This window comes from Mytilus californianus, unplaced genomic scaffold, assembly GCF_021869535.1.
Source record: "Mytilus californianus isolate M0D057914Y unplaced genomic scaffold, xbMytCali1.0.p SCAF_4, whole genome shotgun sequence".
NCBI lineage: Eukaryota > Metazoa > Mollusca > Bivalvia > Mytilida > Mytilidae > Mytilus > Mytilus californianus.
The window spans coordinates 120,234,072-120,246,420 of NW_026262690.1; the positions used below are offsets into that span (position 1 = coordinate 120,234,072).

Genomic DNA, 12,349 nt, shown 5'->3' on the forward strand with positions numbered 1-12,349 from the left:
CAGGGCAGATAAATCTAAATCTGATGAACATTTTTGCCACCTTTCAGATTTGCTCTAAATGCTTTAGTTTCAGAGACATAAACCAAAAACTGCATTTTACCCCTATGTTCTATTTTTAACCAAGTCGGCCATGATGGTTGGAAGGCGGGATCATCGGACAAATTTTTTAAACTAGATATCCTAATAATGATTATGGCCAAGTATGGTTAAATTTGTCTCAGTAGTTTCAGAGAAGAAGATTTTTGTAAAAGATTACAAAAATTTACAAAAAATTGTTAAAAATTGACTATTAAGGGCAATAACTCCTAAAGGGGTCGACTGACAATTTTGGTCATGACAACTTATTTGTAGATCTTACTATGCAGAACATTATTACTGTTTACAGTTTATCTCTATCTATAATAATATTCAAAATAATAACCAAAAACTGCAAAATTTTCTTAAAATTACCAATTTAGTGACAGCAACCCAACAACAGGTTCTCCGATTCATCTGAAAATTTCAGGGCAGATAGATCTTGACCTGATAATCAATTTTACCCCCATGTCAGATTTGCTCTAAATGCTTTGGTTTCAGAGATATAAGCCAAAATCTACATTTTACCCCTATGTTCTATTTTTAGCCATGGTGGCCATCTTGGTTGGTTGACCGGATCACCGGACACATTTTTTAAACTAGATACCCCAATGATGATTGTGACCAAGTTTGCTTAAATTTGACCCAGTAGTTTCAGAGGAGAAGATTTTTGTAAAAGTTAACAGACGACGCCGGACGACAAGTGATGAGAAAAGCTCACTTGGCCCTTCGGGCCAGGTGAGCTAAAAACACTTTCAAAAGGCAACATTTTGAGTTCTCACTGGGAAATTTTCGCACTAGTATTGGAAATATACAGATCATTTGAAGCAAACTTAGTAAGATTTTTGAATACAAATATATTTTTTTTATTTGGTCAGATGAAAAAAGATATGGCAGAGAAAATTATTTATCAGATTTGGTCTCTTCTGAACCTTGTTGGATTTTCATTTGTTATTGAATTACAGTAATTTTGGTGCAGAACGTGATACCAAATATTTGATGATTTAAAAAAACAGGTGAGCAATTAAGATTCCTTAAAGCCTCTTATTTTTCAAGCCCTAAAAAATTGACTTCATCATTGATTTAAAAGAGAACTTTACAAAAAGCAAATGCAAACTACACACAGGTTATACAAAATAAATATTCATAATGGAGAGCAAATAATATAAACCAGCAGAGAATTCTATTTAAACTACCGGGGTACATATACTATATATCTACACTATATATAACAGTCATCCTACCTTAAATATAGGTGATCTTCCTGGCAAACAATAATATATATATATTACCTATCTATTTTACAGCTGATAAGATAATCACAGTATGACAGGTGCTGCATTCAAAGCAGGACATTTTTAACCATCTGGAATACCTGACATGTCTCCGTTTTTACAGCAATTTATATTGTCCAAAGAAATGATGTACATATTTCTGGGACTACCTGATATGTCTCCCGGTTTTTACCTAAGTTTATAAACTTCTATGTAAACCAGGAGACATATCAGGTAATCCCAGAAGTATGTATAGCATTTCTTTGGTTGATATAAACTTTAAAATTCATAATACTATTGTAAAATGTATCAAATCAAATTCCACAATATATTAAAATAATCTATATATAGGAAATATAGATGTCAGTTTTTAAATTTTCTTCCAGGTTAATTAGATTGATTGATTTTTAGTTGCTTAAGGTCCAGTGGCAACAGGTTAATTAGATGTTTTATTTCAAATAATTAAAAATGCTGATAAAATTTTTTATGACTTATATCCAGTTACAAATATTTTATACATATTCAGGACAAGATCAAAATTAAACAATAAATTCATCAGACAGGAACTTTCTGCATAGAAGGTCGACAAAGAGTAGAAAATGTGGGAAAGAACTTTCTGTCCAAGTTTCAGAACATTTCATGAAGGTTAAACCAGAATTATTGATGTCTAAAAAATGAGTCTTTTTATAAAAAAAAAAATTAAAATTGTACAATATTTCAAAACTTTTGCTCTGGATACTATCTTTCAATCATATTTATAGTTGGTGGGATATAAAAAAGTGTTGTCCACCCCCATATATTTTTTTCTGGAATAGCCCTAAATGATATCACCTTTGAAATATGACTTGTAATCGAAATTATTTTTAAATAAATCTAAGCAAATTAGAAGATTATCCATAAACTGCATTAGTGCATATACATACATCTTCTTCTGTGATGAATTCTTCTTCTTCACCATCTCTGTATTTCTAAAATTAAATATATGTATTAGATAAAGTCCAGGAATTTCTAGGAACAATCTCTTGGTGTGTATAGAACTCTTAGTGCTTTCAGCATAGCAAATGACAGGCCTATATAAGAATTCATTTTTATGGGAAGTTTCTGTCAATTAATCTTTACTTTCTGTGCTGGGGACTGTTGTTAACCTTTCTGCTTTTGTTTCTTTTCCTTTGGGGAAGGGGGGATAGTTTGCCATCGTGTTTCTGTCTTAACTTGACTTATGTTATTTTATTTCATATTAATCAATGTTTTAGAGAAACTTCTTATGCATCATAAAAACTATCAAACTGACCAGATCCAATTTAAATAATTACATAATTAAAGACAGTAATATATATTTTACTTTGTAAATAAAATCAAAGAAGCTGTCCTCTTCTTCCTCCTCCCGAGTAAACCTTTGAGACTTTGGTTTTTTCCTGGACTGAAATCCTTAAAAAATAATAAATTATATATTCATGGCATCTAAAAGTTTGCTAAAACGAACATTTGCATTTAACTCAATTGGCATATATTTAAAAATAATCACATCATATTGAACATTTGTACTGTTTTTAATTAATGTGACCACACAGTCATTGTTAACTATCTTATACCAAAACTTGATCATCACACAGGATGGAGGAACATTAAAATGAACATGGGGGGTGTACAAACTGGAAGATATAATACCCTCTAGGATTGTAGGCCATGTATAAAAATAATAATATCATTGTTTTAACTAATCTCCCTCTAGAAAGAAAACTTTCTCAAACAAGAGGCTCTCAAGAGCCTGAATCGCTCACCTGTATTTCAGAGGAGAAGATTTTTAAATGTTAGCAAACTTGATGAACAAATTGTGTAAAATTGTCTTTAAAGGGCAATAACTCCTTAAGGGGTCAATTGACAATTTTGGTCATATCAAACTTTTTTGTAGATCTTACTTTGCTGAACATTATTGCTGCTTACAGTTTATATATATCTATAATAATATTCAAAATAATAACAAAAAACTGCAAAATTTTGTTAAAACAGTTAAACTACCAATTCGGTGGCAGCAACCCAACAATGGGTTGTTCGATTCGTCTGAAAATTTCAGGGCCGATAGATCTTGACCAAATAAACAATTTTACCTTATGTCAGATTTGCTCTAAAATCTTTAGTTTTTGAGATATAAGCCAAAAACTGCATTTGACCCCTATGTTCTATTTTTAGCCATGGCGGCCATGTTTGTAGATGGATCAAAACTTCGGATACAATTTATAAACTAGATACCCTAAGGAACATTTAGTTAAAGTTTGAAGGTATTTGGCCCAGTAGTTTCAGAGAAGATTTTTGAAATAGTTTACGACGACAGACGACGACAAGTGATGGCATAAGCTCACATGGGGCCCTTTGGGCCCCTGTGAGCTTAAAAGGAGATCTCCCACTTTGGAATTTTGAAATGTTGACACCTATTAAAATCAATGCAGTACTCAAAACCTTTTCATTTTTCTGTTTGCTTATAATATATACATCTATCTACTTGCTCCATCATTTTATCCTCCCTTTTTGCCAAAGTAATACTTTCTATAGATATAAGAAGATGTGGTATGAGTGCCAATGAGACAACTCTCCATCCAAGTCAAAATTTACAAAAGTAAACCATCACAAGTCAAAGTACAGTCTTCAACACGGAGCCTTGGCTCACATCGAACAGTAAGCTATAAAGGGCCCCAAAAATTACTAGTGTAAAACCATTCAAACGGGAAAACCAACGGTCTAATCTATATAAAAAACGAGAAACGAGAAACACTTATGAACCACATCAACAAACGACAACTACTGAACATCAGATTCCTGACTTAGGACAGGTGAAATCAAATGCAGAGGGTTTAAATGTTTTAATGGTACCAAACCTTCACCCTTTTTCTGAAACAATAGTGTAACATCACAACATAGAAAGACACACTATTATATATGAAAATATTCAAAATAACATGCACATTAGTATCTAAAACAATATACAGATTTTATAGATATGATAGTAACATGTTGAATTGTATTGTAATTAGTTGTCATCAGTTGTTATATCTTTTTGCTTTATTAAACAACATAGTGTATGTATACAAAATACAATAAAAGGCATTGTGGCAAACAATCTGTAACTTCAAATGATCTTAAAAGATCATCCTGAAAATGACTGAAATATTTGCCACTGAATATTAAGCAAATCTGACATTGAATAGAAAAATGAAGCATATATATGTTATGAATACTTACAATATCACTGAATATGGTTGTTATACAAATTTATTTGTTCAGAAATTTTTAATGAACATTATAACTGTTTACTTAATCCCCATCTTCAGATGTTCATAAAGATCACCCAGAATATGCCTGAAATATTTGCCTCTGAACATAAAGCAAACAACTATCAATCTATCTTTAAGAGGTCAGATTTCACAAGATATGCTTTAATGTATTATATGATCATTTACTATATTTTGATTCCAGAACTTTTAAAATAAATAGATTCTATCAAGGTTTTTGAGTATTATTAGTTACATAGTGTGCTAGTGACCTAATACGATATATATGGGGTCAGTAAATTCCATATGGGGTGAGAGCGTGTAACACATTTATCTTACCGACTATCTTAACATGTGGTATTTAGACTAGTGGCCTATCAAAGTAATCAAGTCTTCAATACTTAGTATTAATAACCTACTTCAATTGGTATATACAAAAACATATGCCAACAATAACAACTTGTTAACTTTTAATGTGTTTTATGAATTTATTTCAGTCGTTCATCATCATTACTTCATCTGTTGAAACCTTTCAGATTTTTCCTCAACACCGTGTTGTTTTTATAAAGGGACGTTACACCACTACTAACCGTGAATTGAAATAAGCCCCGCCTACTAACCCCATATGAAATATACACGGTCACAACGCGGTTGCTTTTAACCAATCATATTCCTAGAAATGTATAGGAGGTATGATAATTGAACATATCTCTCTCTCTGATTTATCAGTGTGGCACATATTTCCTTTTTTTTGCATTATTTTTCATGACATGTTTTTTCCATTAGTTCTCAATATTTCTGTAAGAGTTCATTCAGTATAGTAACAGATGTCACTTTTAATACAGAACTATTTATAGTTAGAAGCTTCAAGAAGTGTATGTTTTATCTGTTTTCCATTCATATAACTCTGTGAAGTAATAGATGTCACTATAAATAGAAAACTATAGCTAGTGGCTCTAAGAATTTTGCAGTTCTCATCTTCCTTTAATACATAAAAGTAACAGATGTCCCTATAAATACACAAGAGTGCACACGCTGAAATGTCTCCCCTTCTTTACTAACCATTGATGTTATGTTGATAGTCCTAAATGAAAGCTTTACTACAACTATTACATAAACTTAACATGATCCAAGAAAATGAAGTCAAGGTCATATAAACCAAACGAGAAATACACGTACACCTTACAATCATTCAATACACTAAATATAGTTGACCTATTGCTTATAGTTTCTAAGAAACAGACTTAACCATGACAAGAGTGCACACTCTGAAATGTCTCGCCTTCTTTACTAATCATTGATATTATGTTGATAGTCCTAAATATAAAGCTTTATTACAACTGTCACATAAACTTAACATTAACCAAGTAAACTAAACATTGACCAATGAACCATGAAAATGAGGTCAAGGTCAGATGAACCATGCTAGGCAGGCATGTACAGCTAACAATTCTTCCATACAACAAATATAGTTGACCTATTGCTTATAGTTTAAGAAAAACAGACGAAAACACAAAAACTTAACACTGAGCAATGAACCTTGAAAATGAGGTCAAGGTCAAATAAAACCTGCGTGACTGACATATAGATCATAAAATATTTCCATACACCAAATATAGTTGAACTATTGCATATAGTATTAGAAAGAAAGACCAAAACTCAAAAACTTAACTTTGACCACTGAACCATGAAAATGAGGTCAAAGTCAGATGACACCTGCCAGTTGGACATGTACACCTTACAATCATTCCATACACCAAATATAAAAGACCTATTGCATAAAGTATAAGAAAAATGGACCAAAACACAAAAACTAAACTATAACCACTGAACCATGAAAATGATGTCATGGTCAGGTGACACCTTCCAGCTAGACATGTACACCTTACAATCATTCCATACACCAAATATAGTAGACCTATTGCATACAGTATAAGAAAAACAGACCAAAACACAAAAACTTAACTATAACCACTGAACCATGAAAATGAGGTCAAGGTCAGATGACACCTGCCAGTTGGACATGTACACCTTACAGTCCTTCCATACACCGAATATACTAGACCTATTGCTTATAGTATGTGAGATATGGACTTGACCACCAAAACTTAACCTTGTTCACTGATCCATGAAATGAGGTCGAGGTCAAGTGAAAACTGTCTGACAGGCATGAGGACCTTGCAAGGTACGCACATACCAAATATAGTTATCCTATTACTTATAATAAGAGAGAATTTAACATTACAAAAAATCTAAACTTTTTTTTCAAGTAGTCACTGAACCATGAAAATGAGGTCAAGGACATTGGACATGTGACTGACGGAAACTTCGTAACATGAGGCATCCATATACAAAGTATGAAGCATCCAGGTCTTCCATCTTCTAAAATATAAAGCTTTTAAGAAGTTAGCTAACGCCGCCGCCGCCGGATCGCTATCCCTATGTCGAGCTTTCTGCGACAAAAGTCGCAGGCTCGACAAAAACTAAACATTGACCAATGAATCGTGAAAATGAGGTCAAGGTCAGATGAACCATGCCAGGCAGACATGAACAGCTTACAATCCTTCCATACAACAAATATAGCTGACCTATTGCTTATAGTTTAAGAAAAACAGACTGAAACACATAAACTTAACACTGAGCAATGAACCGTGAAAATGAGGTCAAGGTCAAATAAAACCTGCGAGACTGACATGTACATCATAGAATATTTCCATACACCAAATATAGTTGACTTATTGCATATAGTATAAGAAAAAAGACCAAAACTCAAAAACTTAACTTTGACCACTGAACCATGAAAATGAGGTCAAAGTCAGATGACACCTGCCAGTTGGACATGTACACCTTACAATCATTCCATACGCCAAATATAGAAGACCTATTGCATAAAGTATAAGAAAAATGGACCAAAACACAAAAACTAAACTATAACCACTGAACCATGAAAATGAGGTCATGGTCAGGTGACACCTTCCAGCTAGACATGTACACCTTACAATCATTCCATACACCAAATATAGTAGACCTATTGCATACAGTATAAGAAAAACAGACCAAAACACAAAAACTTAACTATAACCACTGAACCATGAAAATGAGGTCAAGGTCAGATGACACCTGCCAGTTGGACATGTACACCTTACAGTCCTTCCATACACCGAATATACTAGACCTATTGCTTATAGTATGTGAGATATGGACTTGACCACCAAAACTTAACCTTGTTCACTGATCCATGAAATGAGGTCGAGGTCAAGTGAAAACTGTCTGACAGGCATGAGGACCTTGCAAGGTACGCACATACCAAATATAGTTATCCTATTACTTATAATAAGAGAGAATTTAACATTACAAAAAATCTAAACTTTTTTTTCAAGTAGTCACTGAACCATGAAAATGAGGTCAAGGACATTGGACATGTGACTGACGGAAACTTCGTAACATGAGGCATCCATATACAAAGTATGAAGCATCCAGGTCTTCCACCTTCTAAAATATAAAGCTTTTAAGAAGTGAGCTAACGCCGCCGCCGCCGGATCACTATCCCTATGTCGAGCTTTCTGCGACAAAAGTCGCAGGCTCGACAAAAACTAAAGGCTCCAAGGAGCCTGCATTTCTCTCCTTAGACGTCCTCAAAAAAAAAGGGGTTAGTAGGTGAAAATTTTTTTGGGGGGGGGGGGGGGGGTAAAAATCCAGAAAAAAAATTGTATGTTCACAGAGTCCGCTTCCATAATTATACACTCCAATACTGGAAGTTCACCATTTTACATGTTTGGCTTTAAAATAAACACACATGCTGCATTTTGTTTAATTTGTTGCATTCTATAAAGAATGTATTGCATTTTTAGCCTTCATGGGTACTTTTAATGGAAATTCAGATGACAGAAGTCTGTGAATTTAGTTATTTAAATTCACATTCCACAAAATGGGATCGTTTAAAAATCATTTTTCAGAAATGGAAAAAATGTTCTAGGGTCGAGGGGTTTAAACTGGGGTTAATCAGGTAACTGGAACCACACATTTATTTTTATTTGGCCTAACAACAATTTTCATCAACTATTAATGAGTTTCAATGACTGCGAAAGGTAAACATAAGCACTTCTTACAATTAAAAGTACAAGTATTCATATTCCATGAAATTACTTTGCATACAGGGCTTTAGGTAAACTATGCTGTTGTCTGCTCTTTGGTCGGGTTGTTGTCTCTTTGACATATTCCCCATTTCCATTCTCAATTTTAAACAGTTGTTTACTGTGAATTTATGCTGAGTCATCATATGTAAGGCCCAGGATTTTCTCAATCTTCATGAAAATATTTAATAAAACTTTATATTTGGGTTAATTTCATTAAAACCTCTGAAGATAAACCAGACTTGGTAAATTCTACATGTTAATTTTTTTTACCCAATATAAATACAAAACTAGATGCTCCAATAAGTCTGTATCTCTCCCCTTCCTTTTATGTATGACTCTGTTAATAAATCAAAATGTTGGAAAAATCATAAAATATGTATTGCCATGAAGTCTACTAGAAAGGACTTAATGCAAAAAAGTATCTGCAAAATTAAGATGGTTTACAGCATTGTCAATTGATAAATTATTACAAGGTAAAGAATGTGTATAACAAACATAAAAACTATGGTACTTACTTCTTTGAAATACAAATTCCCCAAATACATCAACAAACAACTTTCTGAAGAACCAAGACTGAAAAAAAAGAACAGAAATCCATTCTTAATACAAAATAATTACATGCCCATAAAAGAAAACAAAGGCAAAGAAGCTGAATTTCGATTGGCAATAAAATGATTTGATTAATTCACCAGAATAAGACAGTACATGTCAGTCTTTATCCTTGTCAGGTTCAGGTAAAGTACTTTTGTATAGGAGTATAGAAGTAAAATTCATGTTTTATCGTCTATCATTTTACAATATTAAGTTTTGTAGATTTTTATCACTTTAACTCTTTCAATTTCTATTTAATATGTTATTAAACACCACAATAATATTGTCAGTTATGCTGAAATAATAGTCTTGGATACTGGAAGATTTAGGGGCTTTTAAGGGAATACTTTTCTGTACAACCTTCATGAAGAACAGAAAGTTTGGAAAGGCAATAAAAAGCCCCCAAAAAATACTTGGAGAAATACAAAAGCTAAAACCATTTAAAGATTTCAAATTTCAAATAAATAAATAAGATTTATATAAATTTTCAATCATATTATCCAAGAGTGACACTAGCTGCTGAAACTTAATCCTGAAAAACCCAACTTCATATATGCAATAAATAAAGTATATGTGATGTTTTTGAATAAAAATGTTAACGCAAAACAACATACGGCATAGCTTTCTTCATCGTCATCTTCCAGATCTTCATCAGTAAAATCTTCTTCTTCATCTTCACTTTCATAACAGTACTGACATCCACAACTTTGACAACACCCTACTATCCTGTCAACTAGAAAATAATATCAGTCTGTTACAACTCATGCCATACATGTGTTGACATCTTGCTAATGGTCAATTCTAATTTAATTTTATCAGGAACTGCTTTTATACAGGCTGTAAGAGACCTGCATTGCTTATCTGGCTCCAATTTATTACCATGACTAAAGACGGAAAAATGTTTGACAAGAATATCTATCCATAGAAAAGAAAGAACTTTTCAAACAACTGGTTCCAGGAAGCTCGATAAATTCTAAGACTATTGTCAGTACAAATATGATGTCTTTTTTGTTGTCCTGTTGTTGGTTTTCTGTCAAATTGACATAAACCACATTCTTCCTTTTATTCATATATATCTTATAATAAAAAAAAAAAAAACATACATGTATGTTTTATAAAATCTGTACTTTTGATTGGCTGAAAGCAATTCGAGGCATTCCAATTTCAAACTGTATTTCGCCATAAAACTCAACATTCAAGACAGCACGTTCTTCTCGTGACAACGTCACAACAATGCACATGATGCATAGGAAAACAAACAAAAAATTTGTTATAACTTGTAATTTCATGGTTGAATAGTATAACAATGTAATTATAAGAATTGAATGCTTCTTTTTGTAATTTTATAGGGTTATAAAAGTGTTGATTGTGCACACATTTTTGCAAAAGCACTTTCTACAAAATATACTTATACACCCCAATAAAATTACAAAAGGAAGCTTTCAATTCTTAAGTATTAGTATGCACAAACCTGCATATTTTCTTGTTAGCTGGAAATAGGCTTGACTAAGTCTCTGGAATGTTTCTGTTGCACCAGCATCATCTGGATTCTAGAAAATCAAAAAGAGACGCTCAATCTGACATAAAAAATCAGCTATATACTTTCAAAAGTACTTTATAATGACTTATTATCAATAGGCAGGACTTAAAAATGATTAAATCTACACTGAATTAGCCCAGTTTTCAAATTAAATATAGTTAAGTTATATTAACTTTTCATGCAACCTATTTGAAAAAATTTATTTCATAAGTTTTCATCATGAAGGATAGTGTGATATAAAAATAAGAAGATGTGGTATTGATTGCCAATGAGACAACTCTCCACAAGATAGTTAATATTTTCAAATGAAACAGCAAAGGAAACAAATGATTGAAATTACATTGAACACTGAACAACACTGTTTCAATGGGAAATAAAAGAAAGGGTTCCAATGGCAATGTCCCCTGTGTAGCACATATTTTATCTGTCCATAGGCAATAACTACAAAAAAGAAACTTTTTGGTTCTTCAAAAAGTTTTATAAATATCTTAGTGAAATGAAGGCTTGAGAGTGCTTAATTCAATGCAGTTTTCCATAAAATTAATATTTCTAAGGTGCATAACTCTTTTAAAAATAATCATTGGCACTGATTTTCTAACTTGTCCTTGACATTTCTGAATATACCTTTGATATAAAATCTGTCAAGAAATGTCCACTTGAGAGTACTTACAATGCAATTTTCCATATACTTTTATATTTCCAAAGGGCTTAACTCTTTTAAATATAGTTGATTGGCACTGATTTTTAACTTGTCAGAGACATTGCTATAATAAACCTTTGATATAAATATGACAAAATCTGCTGAGAATTGTACATATGAAAGAGGGCTTACAATGAAATTTTTTATTTAATCTATATTTCCAAGGAGCACTCATTTAAAAAAGGTTGATTGGCACTGATTTTCGAATTTGTCAGCGACATTGCTGATATAAACATTTGATAAAAATCAAGCGAAAATTGTACATGTCAGAGCGCTTACAAGACCTGACAGACGGACACACAGACTGAACCTTAATGTTGACAAAATCAAGGATCACTTGTCTTACTGTCATGACTTTCATGGTAAGTGAGACAATGATATCTTTAATTTAGTTTATCAAAAGTTCATAATAAATATCATACCTTCTTGATACAAGAAAGTGAATAAAAAAGCTTGGGAGCTCTGAGGGAAAAGACAGCAACTGTTTCTATTTTTTGGGGTATCAATATTTAGAGAGAGAAAAATGCAAGATCAGTTAAGCTAGCCACTGTGAAATATTTTTAATTTCAATATGGTGGAGGTCAGATTATTAAAAGTCTTTGTGAAGGCAACTTTATTTATACTCAAAAATAACTAACTTAATAAAATGCAACTAAAAGCATGAAAAGGACAACAAGAGTGCACATGCTGAAATGTCTCGCCTGCTTTACTTGATTAAATTAAATTTCATACCATACACCAAATAAAGTTGGCCTTTTGCAGATTCT

General features: G+C 32.4%; 1 protein-coding gene and 1 long non-coding RNA gene across 2 annotated transcripts in view; both read right to left on the bottom strand.

Annotated features, from left to right (window-relative positions):
- LOC127699184 (uncharacterized) overlaps nucleotides 1-10,888 on the bottom strand; it is a 53,302-nt gene extending 42,414 nt beyond the window's left edge. The window contains exons 1-5 of the mRNA XM_052202937.1: nucleotides 10,814-10,888; nucleotides 9,957-10,075; nucleotides 9,267-9,324; nucleotides 2,692-2,777; nucleotides 2,273-2,317 (exon numbers count right to left, since the gene is read on the bottom strand). The gene's annotated coding sequence lies outside the window, so the exon portion shown is untranslated. The remainder of the gene's footprint in view (nucleotides 1-2,272; nucleotides 2,318-2,691; nucleotides 2,778-9,266; nucleotides 9,325-9,956; nucleotides 10,076-10,813) is intronic.
- On the bottom strand, nucleotides 6,306-7,748 carry LOC127699214 (uncharacterized). Its single transcript, XR_007981127.1, has 3 exons — nucleotides 7,610-7,748; nucleotides 6,500-7,462; nucleotides 6,306-6,352 (listed from the first exon to the last, which is right to left on the bottom strand). It is a non-coding gene; the product is annotated as an uncharacterized LOC127699214 (long non-coding RNA).
- Nucleotides 10,889-12,349: the final 1,461 nt, after the last annotated feature.